This window comes from Prionailurus bengalensis, chromosome D3 (genome assembly GCF_016509475.1).
Source record: "Prionailurus bengalensis isolate Pbe53 chromosome D3, Fcat_Pben_1.1_paternal_pri, whole genome shotgun sequence".
NCBI classification, from domain to species: Eukaryota; Metazoa; Chordata; class Mammalia; order Carnivora; family Felidae; genus Prionailurus; species Prionailurus bengalensis.
In genome coordinates, this window is record NC_057356.1 from 21,085,431 (window position 1) to 21,106,120 (window position 20,690).

Genomic DNA, 20,690 nt, shown 5'->3' on the forward strand with positions numbered 1-20,690 from the left:
TTCTGGAGAGATGGCTTTCACACTCTTGGCATGGTTACCATCTTGAGCAGGAGGGGCTGCCTGCCTACAGATTAGTGTCAGCCAGATAGAATTTTAGGTTTTTTTCCTCCAAATTCAGGCCTTCTGCTGCCCAGGTAACCTTGCTGATTCTGAGCCAATGATAACACCAGCAGCAGCAGCAGCAGCAGCAGCTGCTGCTCTTGGCCAAAGGTCAACACTTTACCCCCATATGTTATCTCACCAAATCCTTACAACTCTTGGAAAGAGGTTGTTATCCCCATTATATGGATGAAGAAAATGAGACTTAGAAAGGTCACCCACATCACTCATGCCTACATTCTGCCACTTGCCGTGGCCCCAGTGTCCTTTTGCTGATACCAAATTCCACCCCAACCCTTCCCCCCCACCCCACCCTGTTACAAGATCAGCCTGAGCCCACAGGTTTCAGGATCATCCAGAGTCCTCCATCACTTTGTCAAAGCCCACTTTGGGAGCAGATCAGCTCCCAAAGGCAGCTTTGGGCATTACAAAGGATGAAAGTGTCTTGGTAGCTGCAGTCTGTGAGCCGGTGGAGCTCAGAGCCCATTCTTAGCACCCGTCCCCCTCAAGCTTGTGCAGAGGAGCTCAGCTCTGAAGGAAGAAGGCAAAGCTGTCACCCATGGAACCGCAGTTAGAATAAGGGCAAAAAGGCTTCAGTCATGCAGATGGTCAAGGAGCTTGTGTTTCTTAGCCAGAATTTTCTAGATCCTTTTGCTGGAACCATCTAGGTAATCGCTTCAAGCTTCTGTGTGATTCCCACTTAGGTGGAACCAGGTGGGTTGGGCTGTGTGGCCTGGGAAAGCTGGAGGGCAAAGCATTAGAGTGCTGTGACTTCCCCTCTCTGAGCCCTGGATTTCTTATCTGTGAAACAAGAGGCTGCATTAATGGCTGGCAGCATTCCTTCTTTCTTTTAGCTCTGAAGGTCCAGGATATTTCACCATGGGAGGTTCGGCAAATAACGGCATGGCAACTCAAGAGGATAAAACAGGGATGCTTCAGAGGATCAGTGTTTGGATCCCATGTCAAAACGTGGAGTGGAAGAGGGTAACAAGGAGCTACTCCATAGCAGGCCACAGGGCAGTGTTTGCCAGCACACTTCTACTTGGTTAAGGTAAGGTCAGTATTGTTCCAATTTTACAGATGAGGAAACTGAGGCCCAGAGAGATTAAGTGTCTTACTCAACTGCAGCACAGACAACAGGGGGTGGGAGCCAGGATCAAGACCTACTCCACCTTCACCATTCTTTTCACTGCTGTCCCTAACCTTCTGAGAGTCTTTTGGTTGTTAGGCTCTGAGCATAACTGTCCTCAGTTGTGGCTGAAACCATACCCTGGGAAGTAAGGGAGAGGGTGGCTGAGTTTCTATCCAGGTTTCCTGCCAGTCAGTTGTATTAAAAAACATCTTTTCCTGGGGCACCTGGGTGGCTCAGTAGGTTGAGCGTCTGACTTCAGCTCATGTGATGATCTTACAGTTCATGAGTTTGAGCCCTGCATCAGGCTTGCTGCTGTCAGCTTGGAGCCCATGTCGGATCCTCTCTCCCCCTTCCCCTCTAGTTCTCTCTCTCTCTCAAAATAAATAAATAAACTTGAAATAAAAATCAATAAATGGATGGGGGAACTAAAGCTCACGTACACAAGAGTATGTAGCTAGTAGGGGCAGAGTCGGGATGTGAACGTAGGTCTTTCTATCAAGTTCACACTCTTTGTCACTTATATCACCTGCTTCCCACTTTCTTAGGAAGTTGCCATTTCCTTTTCAGAATGTAAACAGTGGGGAATCATTCCTCATCTGAGCCCCCACCGCCAGGCATGCCTCTCCTGGAGTGCTGAATTGAATCTTATCACACCTTGTGCATACTGCAGAAATTCTGTTGCTAGAGCCCTCTTTGTGAGTGGCAAGGTCATTCAGGAGGTGGAACACTTTTAATTGGCTGACAGCTAACTGACTAATTGACAGCTAAGTGGAAGATAAGATAAGGGAGGGAGCAAGGGGGAGTTTGCAAGGAGGCCAGAGGAGGCTGAAAGGCAAGGGAGGGCTCCTGGGTTGAATTTGAGAGTCACTCAGACTCTCCTCAAATCCTGGCTCTTCCACAGTAGCTGGAGAAGCCTGGGAAAGTTGGCTGCACCTCTCTGAGCTTCAGTTTCCTTGTTCATAAGATGGGCCTCTTGCAACAGCTAGACCTCCTGGTGAATAAGGTTGTGCTGAGGGAGAGAGTAGGTGCTGCCTACTGTGACAGTTGGAGGATCAGCCACCCTAAAATGCCCTCCCCATGAAATGACTGGGCCCTGAAGGCCTGGGGGCAGCAGGGAACTCACAGGATCAGAGACCCACAAACCCACAATAAAAGTCTTCGAGACAACTCAGGTTGGCTCTCTCACTCTGAGAGGCAGCACAGGGTAGTGGAATGGTAGCCAGCTCTGCCAGCAGTTGGGCCTGACTCCAAATCCAGCCCCCACTTGCTGTGTAGCCTCATATGTGTCACTTTGCCCCTCCCAGACTGGTTCCTCATCTTTAATATGGAATTAAACATAATGCCTTTGCCATAGCTCTGCTGAGAGGATCAAAGATCCAGGCAATGACAGCCAGTATTAACTGTGGGACACTGAGACTCAGAGAGGGAAAGTAATTCACTCATGGTCACACAGCAAGTTAGCAGCAGAACCAGGTCTATGTCCAGACCTCCCAAAGCCAAGACCTGAGCTTATCCTTGGACAGCTGCAGCCTTACCTCAAAAGGCCAAACTGGGCTTTGGAAATGCAGCTGAGGACCTTACTGGGATCACTAGTGAGATTCTATGTCTCACTGAGCTGAGACAACTGCTTGCATTGCCAATGGCTGGCAAATGGCAAAAAGCCTGGGGTCATGTGTCTCACCTGGGGTCTAGTCCACAATATAACCCTGAGGATGTCAGGTTGCCCCTCTGAGCCTCAGTTTCCATATTCACCAAATGGAGGTAAGGATTCCTGGCAGAGCAAAGGGATTACATAAAGGCACGGGGCTCTTTTCCTAACGGCTACCCCTGAGCTCACGCGATGCCCCGAGCCCTGTGCTATGATCAGCCATGATTTCACTTAGTCTTCACAGTGACCCTGTGAGGTGGGAACTCCATTTGCAGATAAATGGCTGGAGAGGGTTGGAACCAGGGTCTGAGCTCTGATCCTGATCCCTCTGCCTGAGACACTTACCCCCTCTTTCCATACCTAACTGGGGATCCTTCCTCAGGTTTCAGTATAACCTTCTCTGGAAGGATCCCTCAGCCTCAGGCTGGGGAGGGCCCCTGCATTGAGACTATTTCTCCCTCTCCTCCTCCAGCTGGGAAGTCTCATGATGCAAGGACCTTGTCAGGATTACAGCTGTATCCCCGGAGCCTAGTGCTGTGCTTGGCATACAACAGGTGCTCAATCAATACTTGCCAAATGACTGAATGCATCCTGTCAGTATCAGGATGCCACCCAGGCCCTGAGGGAGCCAGGGCATGGGAGGAAAACGTTTGGACTCCTGCCATGCCTTACATTAGCAGCATCTTCTCTGAGCCCTGACAGCCAGCCCCCTGGGACGCCATTGGAGCCAGCTGAATTCCGGTCACTGTTTCACCTTGGAAAGGCAACCGCAGCCCTCACCAAGCAGCCCAGTAACTGACGTCACAGCAGTGCCAGGAGCTGCCCCGTTAATATTTAATGTAGACTCCACTGCGGCAGAGCTGCAGGCTAGAAGAGCTGGAGGGGGCTGTGCACTGTCTCCATGGGGTCGTGAGGAGGGCACAGATGGAAAACGGCTTCATAAACCGGAAAGCCCCCAGCAGATGAGCATTACACTGGCCCGTTTTAGTCCCTGGCTTAACTCAGAAAGAGCCAGAACAGCATGTGCCTGCAGTAGGACAAGGAGACTGCTGACTGAGCCCAAGTGATAAATATATGCGGGATTAGGGGCTCCGAGGGAGATTTCCTGGAGACTGTGGGAGGGTGAGCACTGGCGCCAGCCAGACCTGGACTCTACTCCAGGTTTGCACAGTGCAGCTGTGTGACCGGGTAGCAATTGTACCACTGAGCCTCAGTTCTCTGATCTGTGAGATGGGCATAATACCTTCCTTGAGGGGCTGTTGTGAGGATTAAATAAAACAAGTGATGGAGAGGACCCAGCTCAGTACTTACTAGGACCTCGGTAAATGCTTCTCCAAACCTCAGGGGCCTGAGGTTAGAGAGAGGAGATGTGAAAGTGCTTCATGCGTTCACTGGCCAGGATGACAGGAAGAGAGGGGTCCTTGTGGACCATCTCTTCTGATCATCTGACCCCTTCATTAGACAGACAAGGATGCTGAGGGCCCAGGAGGGGACAGAGGCTCACACAGCAGAGCTGAGGTCTGACCTGGTCTGCAGTTGCCTGCCAGCCTTCCCCACCAGTGATGATGATGAGATGCCCCCATTGATGATGGATGTCTCTGCCTCTCTGACCTGGACAAAGCAGGACCCTCATCCTCCACCCCTTCCTTGTCTCCCTCTGGTATGTTTCCCCATAAATCCTGGCAGCTTCCCAAAATGTAAATCCGAACCAAGGCAGCCCCTGCTTAAAACCCTTCTGTGGTCTCACATTTAGCACTGGCCAGAGAAAATACAGGAGGCCCAGTTAAAACTGAATTTCGTATAAAGAACAAATGATTCTTCAGTATAAGAATGTTCCAGGTACGCCTGGGTAGCTCCGTCGGTTGAGCGTCTGACTTCAGCTCAGATCGTTATCTCACGGTTTGTGAGTTCGAGCCCCATGTTGGGCTCTGTGCTGACAGCTCAGAGCCTGGAACCTGTTTCAAGTTTTGTGTCTCCCTCTCTCTCTGTCCCTCCCTAGCTCGTGCTCTCTCTCTCTCTCTCAAAAATAAATAAACATTAAAAAAAAATTTTAAAAGAATGTTCCAAATAATGCATGCATTATTACCCTAAAAAATTATTCATTGTTTATCTGAAATTCCAAGTTAACCAGACAACCTGTATTTTTATTTGCTAAATCTGGCAATCCTACACAAACAGCCTTTAGGAAAAAGGTCAGAGGTCCATTTTAGCCCAGACCTCCTCCTTTGCCTCTCTTCCACAGAACTCTCTGCTTCAGACACAACTTGTTGCCTTTTCTGGAGAATCCCAAGCTCTCCCTCCCGCTGGCCTTTGCAGATGCTATAGTTCCACTGGGAACTTCTTGGTAAGGTACCTCTTCCTCCTGTACTGCCCCACTTGTGCTTGGCCTGACCCATCCTAAAGCTTCTGAAACATTGCTTTTCTCTGGAAGTCTCCCTGGCTCTCCAAGCTTGGATGATGCCTCCTCTAGGTTCTCACTGGACCTTGGGCAGGTCTTCTGCCTGTCTTGTTCACTTGGTACAGAAGTTCAGCAAACATTTATTGCATTGAATTGCTAAATTCTACAGCCCCTTGCATCTCCACTATCAATAGTTTCCCTCCTTCAGCTGAATCTGACATGCCTTCCAAGGCCCTGCTGGAATCCTACCTCCTCTGGGCCTTCCCCAGGGCCCAATCCTGCCAGTTCAGTCATCCATCGCAACAAGCAATCTTTTCAACCCATAAGCTCAGCAAGATCAGCACCCCTCAGGCTCTCCTATGACCTGCAGTGCCCAGCACTGTGCCTTCCTGCCAGATAGTGATCAAAAAATGCCAGTGAATTTGGAGGATGCTAAACCAAGCTCCTGTGTTTAATTCTACTCCAAGTCAGAGATTAACCAAAATCCTAACCTTGCCCTGAAATATCTTTCAGGGCATCTTTAGTTCCCACCTGACAGAACAGCAAACAGAGGAAATGGAGGAACCCAACTGTTTCCGGGTCAGTTGTCTTGATTCCATTCTACCTCAGGGCCTTTGTACCTGCTCTTCCCTCTGTCCAAAGCACTCTTCCCAAAGATCTTCACTTGGATGATGTAGCAAATTAAAGATGTCCACAAATCCTTTGTGTCTTGCCCCTTCAAGAGGTGGCAAGTCTCTCCCCGCCCCTTGAATTTAGGCTGGCCTCGTGACTTGCTTGGACAGCAGAATGTGGCAGAAGTGACCCTTTAGGAGTTCGGAGCCTAGACCTAAATAGGCCATGCAGCTTTTGTCACCACCCTCTTAGAATGCTGCCCCTAGATCACCATGTAAGGCAGCTGGTCTTGCGAACTGCAGGATGAGAGGCTGGGTGGTGGGTAGCTGAGTTCCCCAACCAATAGCCAGCACCAACTACTAGATGACTGAGAAGCCTTCTTGGACCTTCCAGCCCAGTTGTGTCTCCAGCTACATGCTAGAGAAATGGGCAGAAGAACCACCCAGGCCAACCACAGACTCATGAGAAATAATAAACGGCTGTTATAAATCACAAAGTTTTGGGGTTTGTTATCCAGTTTGGGTTTATTACATGGACATCAATAACTGATATAGCTGCTTCCTCTTCAGTTATCTGCTCAGATGTCACCTCCTCAGAGAGTCCTTTCCTGGCCATTCTGGCTAAAACAGCATACTCCCCACCAATTGCTCTCTATCTCATTATCCTGTTTCATCCTGTCCTAGGCATGTATTACTAACTGAAATCATGATGTACTCCTCCATGGGTTTATTGTCCATCTCCTCCACTAGGCAGCAGGTCCCATGAGGCCAGGGGCCATAATGGTCTGTTCCCTGCCATCTCCCTAGCACCCGCGTGAGGTCTGGCACAGGGAAGATGCCACACGTTGTTGTTGGTGGTGAAATCGTGTGCTTGCCCCTTGCTGGTATGGCACTTAGTGGGGCAGAATGGCAGGCATGAGCTCCCACCTTGCCATATCCTCCAAAACCCATGCTCTTGGGAGGGCAGGAAGGCTGGCCAGGTGGCTGGACTGTGTCTCAGGGGCAAGAGCTTCAGGGAGCCCGAGTTGAGCAGAAAGGAGAGAAAACTGCCAAAACATTCATTTCCAGCAGGGGATGAGATTCAGACCAAAGAGATCACCGTTTTCTCCTCCTTTGCCGGTTCCCAGCAGCCCAGCCATGTTCTCCTGAAAGATCACAAAGTGAGAATCCAGGCAATGGGACCCAGTGTTGAGGACACCAAGTCACTCCTCAGGGGCCAAGCATTTCCGAGTCCCTAACACAAAGCAGATCCTCTGAGCCTGCTTTCTCCAGTGCCAAGAATTAGGGAAAGCCACAGACTCAACTGAGGAAAAAATGCACACCCAACAGCTAAGGAATCTGCTCTCAGATGCCTCTTCAAGCTACCATTCTGCATCACCACTGTCCAAACCAGGCTGCTTTCAAGCCAGGTGGTCTCGGGTTGAAATTCTGGCTGCTCTGCCGAGTAGCCGTGTGACTTTGGCATGCTCCCTAACCTTACTGGGCACAAGCTTCTGCATCTATAAATGGTGGACAATGAAGACCTAACATCTAAGGTTGTGATGATGAGTCACACTCAACACAGCTTCAAGAACACAGAAATGTTAAATGGATTATAGTTCAGCTTATTCAGAGTGTTTTTTTTTACCTGTCTGTGTGCTGGCAGGGGTAGGGTTGGAAAGACCATGGTGTGCAGAGCAAGGTTTGAGTGAAACACAGACCCTTCCTGGGGACTGGAGCCACATTTAGGGGTTGCCTGGCAGGGAGTAGGGGATACAGTGTGAAACGCTTGGTCCAGGTTGGAAACATTAGAATGCCTGGTTCTACTCAGCATCATTATCTAGCCTTAGGAGAGGACCCCTCAGAGCAGCCCTCCACTCCTCCTGGAGGTCTTCTGGTATAGATTAGGCAATGGTTTGGAGCCCTGATAAGGATTCAGGAGGTCTGGGTTGGAGGCCCAGCTCTGGCACTAATAAGCTGTGTGACATGGAATAAATCACTTGACTTCTCTGGGCTCTAGTGTCCTCATCTATGAAATGGGTCATTCATCCCTGAAGTACCAACTCATAGGGTGGTTGGGAGGATCAGATAATGATTCAGAGGCAAGAGTGCTTTGGAAAACATTAGCTGTTTGATGAATAAAACTATTAAAACTGGAAGGAATATGGGAAATGTCTGTACCTTCTGTTCAATTTTGCTGTGAACCTAAAACTGCTCTAAAATATAAAGTATTTAAAAAAAAACTGGATTCTCTAGCAAAAACCCTCTAAAGCTTTTAAATTAAATAATATAATATGGGTTCAAACTCTAGCTTGCAATTTGCATGATTCAGGGCAAACAAGTTAACTTCTGGCACTGCTAGGGGCTTGTTTGTTGTTGTTGTTGTTGTTGTTGTTTTCCTGCAGGTGACAGGAGCACTGGGGCAAGAGAAGGGTTGGGAAGATGCTGTAAGATGTAAGATAGATGTGATAAAGAGATGAAGCCCACCAGCCTCCCAAACCCCTGGACAACCCATGGAGAAGGGTTCCCCACCTGACTGTGAGCTGAGGTGGGGCTACCTGTTCCCTTTGCATCCCCTGCAAGCGCCCCTCTGGATCTCAGCTCCACCCCAAGTAGATGGTGACTCAAGTCGTTCTGCAGAAACTGGTCCCTCTGTCCCTGTTGCCATGGCGCTGCAGCACAACCTGGCCAATCAGGAAGGAGATGGGTATCTGAGCCTCTGTTGCTAAAGCTGGAGCAGGACGCTTGGCCAATGGGAAATGCAGCAGAGTGGGGCCACCATGGAAACCTCAGCCCCGAGGTTCCAACTGTGTTTTGTCTCCATGCCTTGTTTGCAGGGGGTAGGCTGGGTTTTCTGCATTCCTTTTTGGCAAAGAGCGTCTTGCAGCCCCAGGAGGACATTCAGGGGTCATAATAGGGGTTCACGACAAGAGGCATCTTCAAAGAGTCAGAAAGGACCCCAGCTTAGCACATCATGGCTTTAGCTGTTCCCTTCGTTATGCTTTCCCCAGATGCTCAGCATCACTTGTCTTTGATCTTAGCCCATCCCCACGGATCTACCTAGCCCCATCTGTCCTAAGAAATGGCTGTAGCCTGCAGAAAAAAAAAAAAAAAAACCACACCCAAGGTAGAGAAAAGGAACATGGGGATGACCTACAAAGGATGCTATTCTGCCCTGTAGCTTTGTGGCTTTGCACAAACTGCCCCTCTTCTTCCCCCAGGTACAGGGTGTGGAGGAGGACAGAGATAAAGGTCAAGCACAGGTGCTGCCTGTCTCTGTGAACTTTGAAGATTGGGCAAATGGGCTCTATGATTCCTTTCAGATCTCACATTCTAGACTTTATTCTATTTCAATCTTCAGGCTCTGGAAAAGTGTATCTACAAGGAATAACTTTCCAAGGGGGAGCCCTGTAAATAGTGCCAGTGGACACAAATAAGATTCAAGCTGCTTTGTGCCCTTAAAATGCCAGACCAGCAAGGCCATCGGTTTTAGAGCTGAGGCCCAGAGGGGTGAAGCTGCCCCCTCAAGGTCACACAGCTAGCTGGATGCAGAGCCAAAGCTAGAAGCCCTAACTCACAGGCCCAGCTCTTCAGCTTGCAACGTGTGACCTTCTTAAACCAGCATTTTTCACCCCTGTGCGAGCAACCAGGGAGCTCTGTATGCCCATGCTCCCATACCCCTTATTTGGCAAACACAGGCATAACAACTCCAAGGAAAAGTGTGTCCAACCCTTTCCCCCTCTCTCCGGTCTGTCACTCTGTTGCCTAGCAACAGTTATATCTAGAAACTTAGGTGTCATCCTAGACTCCTCTATCACCCTCATCCGTTCCCACTAAACCCACTGTATAATCATTTTATCTCCAAAATGGCCTTTGAATCGTCCACTACACCCTTCCTCTCCTCCTCCCTCCACTGCTTTCTCCATCCGAGGTTCCATCATGAATTTCCTGGATGACTATTGGCTTCTCACAGGCTTCCTGCTTTTGCACTTGCTCATCCCATCCCCTGCTTCCATTTTCTTTAGCCACAGCCAGATAATATTTTAAAAATACAAATCTGATCATGTTACCTGAGGCTTTCTCAGAGCCTTAAGTATAATAATCAACATCCTAATAAGCCCCAGAGGCCTGCATCATCAGGCCGACACCCCCAACTTCATCTTGCCCTTCCGTGTGTTCTGCTCTCTCTGGAACATTCTGACCGCCACCACACACCCAATTCTTCTAGTTACTCCTACTCACCCTTTGGCTCTTGGTTCAATGGCCACTTTCTTGAACTTGAGGAGCTCTCTTAACCTCCTTGAATCGGTCAAATTCCCATTTCTGGCTCTCCTGGCACGATGTATGCCTTTCATCTGTAGCACATATCAGTTACAGTTTTACACTTATCCACATAATTATTTGATTCATATCTGTAAGCCTTAGGGGCCCCACTTGATATAAACTTCATAAAGGCAGTGACTTTATCTTGTTCTATGCCTTAAATATACGGATGGGTGGATGGATGAATGGATGAACAGGTGTATATATCGGTGGGTGGGTGGATGGATGGATGGATGGATGGATGGATGGAAGGAGTATAGGTGGATGGGAGTATGGATGAATGTGCAATGGATGAATGGGTGCAGGGAAAGATGGCTGAATGGATGGGTGAGTGGGTCGGCATATATATGTACGTGGGTATTATTGGATGATAGATCGGTGAGCGAGTAGATAAATGGGCGAAAGGATACTCTCATTTTCCCCAGCTTACTTAGACCTAATCATTTCTCCCTCTACTAGTCAATCTTCCCCCTATTTATTCAACATACACCAAGCATGTCTGATGTGCCAGGAATGTGCCCACAGTGCTGTCAGAGCCCAAGGAAAGAGGGATCACCAGGTCCTTGAAATTTAGATAATAGCTACTTCCAGTTGACACTACTGTGTGCCAGAGACCATCGTATGCTCTCCTCCTAGGAAGCATACTTCTTCCTCTCTACTTATCCAGAGCCTAGCAGTGTCTCAAGGGTTAGTGTAGGTATTACTTCCTTCAAGAATTCTTCCTTGATCATCCAGCCTGGGCCTGATTTCCTATCCTCAGAACTGCCCAGCACATAAGCTTTGCGGGTCCTTGTTCATAAACTGCTTCATGTTATCCTTTTTCTGTGAGTCTCTTCCACTCCATCAGACTCTAAGTAAGCTTCCTGGGCATGGGTTCACATCACAGGGAAGACCAATCTGTGGGCTGGGCATTGTACACACACCCCCTTACATAATCCTTACAGGAGCCTGAGGGAGTTGTGATTACCTTATTTTATTTTCTCTCTCTCTATATATATATTTTTTAATGTTTATTTAAAAATTTTTTTAACGTTTATTTATTTTTGAGAGACAGAGCATGAGTGGGGAAGGGGCAGAGAGAGAAGGAGACACAGAGCCCCACGTGGGGCTCGAACCCACAAACCACGAGATCATGACCTGAGCCGAAGTCAGACTGACTGAGCCACCCAGGCACCCCTACCCTATTTTCAATTGAAGGAAACTCTCTTGCCTGAGTTCACACAGATAGTAAGTGGTAAAGCCACTGCTGGTAGGTGGGTTTGAATCAAAGGCCAAGGTCCTTAATTAGAACTTACCCCCAGCCTGAATATTTTCTCCAACAGCAGATGTAGCAGCTCCACCTGTGCCTGAATACTACTGGAGTGGGGAAGCCCCGGCCAACTGTTGAATACTCACCTCTCAGAAACTGTATTCTAAGCCAGAGTGAAGTTTGGGGTCACTGGGTAGCAGTTTCAGACGGGCACATTTTGACTTTGAAACTGCTACCCAGTGACCCCAATACTGCCCCCTGTGCAGCCAGAACAAGCATGTCCCCTCTTCCACATGGCTGCTTGTCAATAATTTACAACCAGCTCTCATGTCTCCCCTACATCTTATTGTCTCCAGGGAGGAGCTTCAGAGAGAGAGTGCTGGAACTAGTCTCTGGAACTAGAGAGAGCCTGTGTTCTTAACCTGGCTCAGCCACTGTCCACAGACCAGTACATTTCAAAACAAAATTAAGTAGGTGATTTGACAAGCAAGGGCATTAAAAAAAACCCAAAAAACCTTATCACCACCTCCCATCACCCTTGTTTCATAAAAGAAAGGGCATCCTGACACATGAAAAGTAGGGCAATTGAGAACTAATTTAGCTTTATGAAAACTCCCTACATTGTCCCTATTTCCCTCATTTCACTGTGTCCTGGTACAGACCCTGTAGGGGACTGGCCCAGGTCTGCAGGCTGCAAGGACCTCTGCTCCAACCAATTAAAGAAAACACCATCAGCCAGAAAAACCAGAACAGAGCACTCTGCCATCAGGACACCATATTACCCTATTTCAAGAAGGAAGGAAAAGCTGAGTGTGTCTGGCATGGTGAGGTGGCTGAGCTCAGGAAACAAGACAGACTTCTCCATTGTGTCACAGCGTCACGTCCAGTTTCTATCTTGGATTAGACGAGCAAAGCCTTTTCCTACTCTTGTAACTCTATAGGCACCCTGAAAGCAGCTCAGCAGGCAGGAGCTGCCCAGGACCACATCACTCCCAAGTGGAATGTACTGGAAGTCAGAAGGACTGTTCTGGCTCAGTGGCAGAAGGCCAGTTTAAAAGCCTGGTCAGTTAGGCAAAGACAGCAGATTTTCTTTTGGGGGCAGTTTTGTGCTTGATCTGATCAAAGCCTCCAACCCAAAGGCTTCCCGAATTCATTTAATGTTCATGGAAGGCCTACTGCACGCAAACACTGGGCTCGCATTTGGAGTGCAAAGGTGGGCAAAGAATGACTTGGTCTCTGTCTTCGTGGAGCTCAGAGTCTATTACGAAAGGCAGATAGTAACCCAAGTGTAAGGGATAGGTGCAAACTTACAACTGTGACAGGTGCTAGGGCAGAGGCACGTGTTGCCCCGAGAGCATGAAATAAGGGAATTCCCCTAGTCAGTGGTCACGGAGGCTAGGACAGTAGTGACGAAGCTGAGATGGGAATGAAGAGCCGGCATTGACTAGGTGAAGAAGGAGGGAAAGCAACTTGCAGGCCAAGTGCCTGATGTAGGATGAGCATCCACCACATGAAGAACTGAAATAAGGCCAGTGTGACCACAGAGGGGAAAGCAATGGAAAAGAAAGCCATGCAAGAAGATGAGGCTAGAGAGGTAGGTGGGGGGCTCATAGACTCCTTAAAGGCACTTGGTCTTCTTCTTTTTTTAATTTAATTAATTAATCTATTTATTTTTTTTTAATTGCACTTCGTCTTTTTCTTAAGTGAAATAGGAAACCAATAGAGGGTACTGAGCAGGCAAAGTGGCACAAGGTAAGTATTATTACTCAACAGCAGAGAGGCAAACTGGGGATGTCTGTTAACCAGACTTTGTGCTGATCACTTCACATCATATACATATATTGAACCATCACATTGTATGCCTGAAACTAATATGATGTTATATATCAAGTACATCTCTTTATATTTTTAATAAATATTTATTTTGAGAGAGAGAGAATGCATGCAGGAGAGGGGCAGAGAGAGAGAGAGAGAGTGATAAAGAGAGAGAATCTCAAGCAGGCTCCAAGCCATCAGCATGGAGCCGGATGTGGGGTTCAATCCCACGAACGATGAGATCATGACCTGAGCCAAAATCAAGAGTCGGACGCTTAACCGACTTAGCCACCCAGGTACCCATCAAGTATATCTCAATTTGAGAAATGGATGATGATGGTGGTGGTGGTGATAATAATACTGATAAAAATAATAATAGAGCTAATGTTCCTGAATGCTACATCCCATGCACTGCTTTAAGTATGCTTCAGTCTTCATGTTTGCCCTGTGAGACAGCCACTGTTAAGATCCCCATTTAACAGCTGACAAAACTGAGGCACAGAAAGAATAAGTAACTTGTTAGCTTTAGGTGGTAGAGTTGGCAAATAAGGGAGTGAACTCTGAGCACCTAAGGAAATTACTCTCTTAAAGAAGTCAAAGGAGGGGCGCCTGGGTGGCTCAGTCGATTGAGCATCCGACTTCAGCTCGGGTCATGGTCTCACGGTCTGTGGGTTCATGCCCCGCGTTGGGCTCTGTGCTGACGGCTCAGAGCGTGGAGCCTGCTTCGGATTCTGTGTCTCCCTCTCTCTCTGCCCCTCTCCTGCTCGTACTCCGTCTTTCTCTCTCTCTGTCAAAAATAAATAAACATTAAAAAAAAAAAAAAGAAGTCAAAGGACAGGGAAATGCTGTCCTATGCAAGAGAGCTCTGGGGACAGCAACCTGGAATAAACTTGATTTGTAACTTGGGCCTCCAGTCCATGTGGCTGGTTCTGTGAACAAGCACTCATCACGCACCTACCATGTGCTATGCACGTTGTGGTAAGGACTGAGGACTTGGCAGGGACAAAAACAGTCCCAGAACTTACTACATCCCAGTGTGGACAAATGACAATGCATAAGTGGGCAAACAACGCAGATGATGTCAGGTGACAAAAAGGGCTATAAAGGAGAGACAACAAGGTAATGTGATGGGCAGTGACAGGCAGAGGGGTGGTACCTCTCTAGACAAGGTGGTCAGGGAAGGCCTTGCTGAGAAGGCAGCAAGTGACACCAACAATGAGAAAGCAATTGAGCCATGATCTTAGGAAGGGGGTTCCAAGCAGAGGGAGGAGTCGTGCAAAGGCCCTGAGGTAGGGGCAACCTTGGGGTGTTCATGGAGCAGAAAGAGGAGATGCTGCATCCTTCTGAGTGAGAAGGAAGAGATGAGAATGGAGACAGATGCTTCCAGAAACCCAGGCCCCTAGAGCCTTGTATTGGGATTTCATCCCGAGTTGATGGGAAGTCACTGGAGGGTTTCAAGCAGGAGAATGACACAGCTTGTTCTATGTTTAAAAGGGAGTGCACTGGCTGCTGTGAGAATATGTTCTTCAAGGCAAAAGAGGATGCAGCAGGACCAGTCAGGTTGTGGCTGCATCAGATGAAGGTGGAGGTGGTGAGAAGGGTCAGATTACAATATATTTTTGCTAATGGATTAGGTGTGGGTGGGTTGAGGGAAGGGTTGAGGGGAGGAAATACAGGATAACTCCAAGGCTTCCAGCCTGAAAAACAGGGTAGATGATGGTGCAGTGACTAAAATGGGGAAGACTGTGGGAGGAGAAGGTTTGGGTGGGAGCTGGGAGGACACAGCTAAATCAGGAGTTGTGTTGTACATATATCCAGTTTGTTACTCTCTGAGATCACTAAGAAGAGGCCAACAAGGCAGCTGGACAGACAGGTTGGATCTCAGAGCTGGGGTCAGGGCCAGAGAGCTCAGGTTGAGACACACAGGCGTGGTAATTAGATGGTGATTAGAATTACGGGACTGGGTCGCCGGAGGAAGGAAATGCAAAAAAAAAAAAAGGTCCAGGGCCCACAGACTGAGATCCTCCAGTGTGTGGAGACTGGGCAGAGGCATGGAGGCCAGCAAGGGAGGGTGAGGAAGGTGGCTAGAGAAGCAGTCTGCAAGGAGAATCTGGCCTGGCCCAGCTCTCTGCTGACAAACATAACATGTCATCTCAGGCAGCTTTTTCCCCATCTCTAGGACTCAGTTTCCTTTTTGTAAACAGGGATGGGGGGTGGCCCTACCCATCACTGAGGTAGCTCCCCCTAGATCATTCTGTAATACTCCTGTAGCCACTTGCGAGATGAAGAAATCAAAGCTCAGGGGCGCCTGGGTGGCTCAGTCGGTTGAGCCTCTGACTTTGGCTCAGGTCATGATCTCTCACAGCTCGTGGGTTCAAGTTCCACGTCAGGCTCTGTGCTGACAGCTAGGAGCCTGGGGCCCTGTGGGTCTGGCCACTTTGTTTCCAGGCCTCTTACAACAGGCTCATGCTGGATGAAATACAAAATACAACAAAACATAGCCCAATGGCCCACCACCAAGGGGCACAGGGCAGGGCAAGGGTATGGGACCTGGCACAGAATCCAGATCTTGCCACTTGCCAGTTCGATGACCTCGGGTGACTTCGGGCAATCCTGATCCTTAACAGTCACTTATCTGTAAAAGGCAGCCAATACCCACTGTGAGGGGCTGTTGCTAGAAAAAGGTCAGGCAGCAAGCAAAGCACCCCACACAGCTCCAGGCATCTGGTCAATGCCACTTCCTTTCTCCTTCAGGAAGATTTCTTCCATGAATCAGAAGAAAAGGATTCCAGGGTGGCTCGACCCTTGCAAAACAACGCAGTTCTGCTGCCGCTCAGCCCTGGGGCTGCCAGCTCTGTGCCACCCCTGCCCTGCACCTGCACGGCAGGTGGAGTCTGCAAAGACTGACTAGTCAACCAGCAGGAGCCTGGGGCCCTGTGGGTCTGGGAGGCAGGACAGGGGCATCTGCCTCTACCGCTGGCCATAGCTGTAGACTGGAGCCTCTTCCCAGGCTGCATTAACTTGGCTGGCAAAGGGCCATGATAGGACAGTAGGGAGATACTGCAACAGAAAGCAAGTTGGAGCTTGGCCCCGATGACCTGGCTCCATGTCTCCTAGAAGCTGCCCTGGGGATAAGGCAGCCACTGGAGTCGGGGAGCTGGGCCTGGAGACTGGATTGCTAGCCCGGCTCTGCAACAATTAGACTAACGGCAACACTCATCGGGCACCTCCACTGTGCCAGACACCGAACTAGTGCTTTACCTAAGGGCTCTTCAGGCATCCTGCATGGATGGTGAATCTGTTCCTGTTGAAAAGATGAGGGAACTGAGGTCCAGAGAAGAGAAAGCCTTGCCTAAAGTCACCAGGCCTTCCGGATACTTCTCCTGAAGACATGTCAAACAGGGGGGACCCCTTATGTAGCCTGTATCCTGTGTGATCTGGTCTCTGCTTCCTTCTCCAGCCACATGGGCCCCCGGCCTCTCCCCAGTCTCAGGGTCTTCAGCCAGGAACTCTACCACAGCTTTCCATGGAAATGCCCAGAAAGCCTTCCCTGAGTCCTAGACTAGGTTGGGGTCTCCCCTTTAACCCCCTACAGTGAACTCTCTGTGGCCTTTGCTGCACTTTTCATGACTAATTACTTCACAACCATAACAATAGTGATCTGTGTAATATTTTGTTTGCCATCCTTCTCCTTCCTGTATCTGCACGATGCTTGGCACGGAGATGGTTCTTAATATGTTCGTTGATGGGAGAACAACCGAATGTGTGAACAATGAATGAGAGTATGAGCCACAAATGAATCTCCCTCTTGCAGAGAGGAGCTGGCTGTGATCCGGCCAGGAGACAGAACATTTGTATAAAGGGCCATCTCGCTCAGAATCTAAATCACAGAACCTGATAGAAACAGTATCTTCCAATCATGTGGACACTGCCCAAGGAGGCCTGTGTGAAGAGACCCCAAGCTGTGTGCTGAGAGGTAGATACCCAGCTCCCAGCATGAATTAGGTCCCCAGACCAAGCTGGCTTCTCTGTGCCCCCAACCCCCAATCTCAGACCCCAGCAGCGGCAGTCAGTCTCTGGGTTCCTGCAGGAGACGGTGGCGAGGGGGCAGTGGTCAGACTTGCCTCTTGTGTTGCATGGGGAAGTGCGCCCTGTTTCACTTCTGCTTTGAGGCGAGACACATCCTGTGTGTCAGACCACCCAGAGTGCTCCTGTCCTCCTGGAGCCAACCACCAACAGCAGCCAGTGTGGAGATCAGGCACTGGAGAGCCTGGGAACGTGGCCCTCATTGCCACGCAGGGAGCCCAGGCCCCAAGCCCTGTCCTTCCTCCTTCCAGGATGTGGGTGACCCACCATGGAAACCACGTTTAGTGGGCTTCTTTCTCCCATGCCCCACCTCTTTCTAAGGGAAGAATCCTGGGGGTGGAGAATCCCTGAATTCAATCCTTCCCCTGCCATGTGTGTGGTCAGTAACCTTGGGTAAGTCGCTCCACTTCCCTAAGACTCAGTTTCTTCTCTGAGGAGTGGGGTACCACCACCTATCCACCTCCCTCGGGGCTATTCTCAGACTTCTAGAACTAGGACAATGGGTGCACACTTGCTTGGGGTTCAGAGTAAGAGCTCTTGTTATTCTGCTTTCTTTCTCTCCCTTCCCAGGCTTCAGACTAGCTGGTGCTGGACTAGGTTCCTGGTGAGCCTGCCAGACACATTCAAAACAGAAGGTTTGGGGGCACCTGGGTGGCTCAGTCAGTTAAGCATCTGACTTCAGCTCAGGTCACGATCTCATGGTTCATGAGTTCAAGCCCTGCATCAGGATCACTGCTGTCAGCACAGAGCCTGCTTCAGATCCTCTGTCCCTGACTTTCTCTGCCCCTCCCCTGCTTGCACGTGCATGTGTGCATGCTCTCTCTCTCTCTTTCAAAAATAAATAAAACATTAAAAAATAAAACAGAATATTTGGTCTCCATTAGGGGAGTGTTTACATGGCTGCCTTAAAGTTATGGAATTTTTTTGCATCACTCAAACCACTTTGCAAAGCTGATGGCATTGGATCCTCAACTGTGACCCCTTGAAGGAGGCAGAAGAAACACTGTCATTGTCCCACCCCCAAACCTGAGGTCCAGTGGGGTGAACAGACTTGCTCAGGATCAGGATCGCACAGGTAGTCAGCATTAAAGTCAAACAAGAACTGTAGTGACTTCACCTGATTGTGCAAGGTCTCAAAATATTCCATAGCACTTATCCCCTGGGGTCTCACACCAATCCCCCAGACTCAGTGTGCTTTCGGAAGCTTGGGCAGGGTCACACAAGGGAAGAAATGGCAGGCTGAACCTGGAAGCAGGGTTTTGGATCACTGAAGAGAAAGAGGACAATGAAAAAGGATCATTCCCTGTCTGCCCCATCTGAGAGGCCTGCCACCACCTTGAAGCCTGGTACATTTAAAGCCTGTTCTACCCAGGGGCACCTGGGTGGCTCAGTCAGTTAAGCATCCGACTTCAGCTCAGGTCATGATCTCATGGTTCATGAGTTCAAGCCCCACGTCGGACTCTGTGTTGACAGCTCAGAGCCTGGAGCCTGCTTCAGATTCTGTGTCTCCTGTTCTCTCTGCCCCTCCCCTGCTTGTGCTCACTTGCTCTTTCTCTCAAAAATAAATTTTAAAAAAGCATTAAAAACAAAACAAAACAAAAGCCTGTTCTACCCAGATCCAGGACCAGGAAGAACAAAGCCAGACAGGTGAGCAAGGTGTTGAGGCTCTGTCCCTCCACCAACCCCTCCTGCCCCCCGCCCGGGGTGCAGCCCCAGAGTCCAGGCTGGCACAGGGCTTCCAGACAATGGACCATTTGTCACTCTGGTTTGTACTCTGGAACTTGACAACACCAACATACCTCCCTCTGGAAACCAGTTGTTGAAAATTCGGGCTTAGTAGGGCAGGTTTGGAGAAATTGCTCTCCAGTTTTCTCACCCATCAGGTTTTAGGCGGTCATGTTCTCTTGTTTGGTCTGGTGACAAAGCCCTCCAGACCTCCAGAATCCCTTCTCTAACCCATCCTCCTCACCTACCCAGAACTCTTACACAACCTTCAAATCCCAGCCCAAATGCCCCTTTCTCCAGTCTTCCAGTTCCCCTACATAGAATTAGCTCCCCACCTCTATTTCTGTAGCGCTTTATCTGTTTCCCTCCACCAAGAAGAAAGACCGACATTGATTTGGCTTTGCATAAAGCCAAAGCTTTGCATTCAGCTTTGGTCAGCTGAATGAATGAATTCAACCAATTCTAAATAAGCACCTACGTGTGATGGGCACTTGCAGTGGAGGACGCAAGGATGAGCAAGATGTGCTCTCTGCCCTCAAGGAGATCATATGTTTTTGGAGAGCCTAGCTATATGTACAAGGAAAGAGAAACACAAGAGCAGTGCCACAGCATGTAAACACTAAATATGACCAGGATTCTAATCCTGGTTCTGTCCACAACTTGTAGTGTGGCCCTAAGCAGTTCTCTTAGCCACTCTGGCCTTCGTTGGCACCTAGAAAGAGTAATGGCTATAGAAGATTGGGAATGGGGCTGCCATCAAGAAAGGATTTAGAATCCATAACCAGGGGCAAGTGGCATCTATCTTCTCTTCCAAAGTCACAGGAAAGAGGGGCTCACCATCCAGACCTTTTACCCGATCAGCATCTGGTTCAGGTTGTCTCAACCTCGACACTAATGACATGTGGGGCTGAATAATCCTTTTTGTAGGGGCTGTCCTATGCATTATAGGGTGTTTAAAAGCACCAAGGAGATGCTTCCCACAGTTGTGACAACCAAAAGTGTCTCCCAACATTGCTAAATGTCCTTCAGATGGGGGCTAGTTGGGTACCACTAGCTAGCTCCTGGTTCTCCTCCAGTGCTATATCCAAGGACCTGGAAAAGGGGTGGGGGTTTTGGAACAGCATCTGGATGAAAGTCTCACAGGCTTGCCTCTGGAAGACCCCTGCCAACCCTCTCAAGCTTGTGTCTGTTCAGCTTCTGAGGACGCTCAGGATGAGGACAGGCAGGACATTTCACCTTGTAAAGGGGCGTCTTTCCGAGGACAGTACATGGTCACACCTATCTGATGCTCCCAGAGTGTGGAGAGGAGAAGAACCCAAAATGTGAGCTACTAGGGTTGGATGAACAACAAAGACATTAGGGAAATGTTTCTCTTCCAGGATGCTCTGGGCTTAAAAATAAAATTCTCTGGGGTTGCCTTGTTGGCTCAGTTGATTGTCTGACTTCGGCTCTGGTCATGATCTCACAGTTCATAGGTTCGAGCCCCATATCAGGCTCTCTGCTGTCAGTGTGGAGTCTGCTTTGGATCCTCTGTCTCCCTCTCTCTCTGCCCCTCCCCTGCTTGCTCTCTCTCTCAAAAATAGATGAACTTTAGGGGCGCCTGGGTGGCGCAGTCGGTTAAGCGT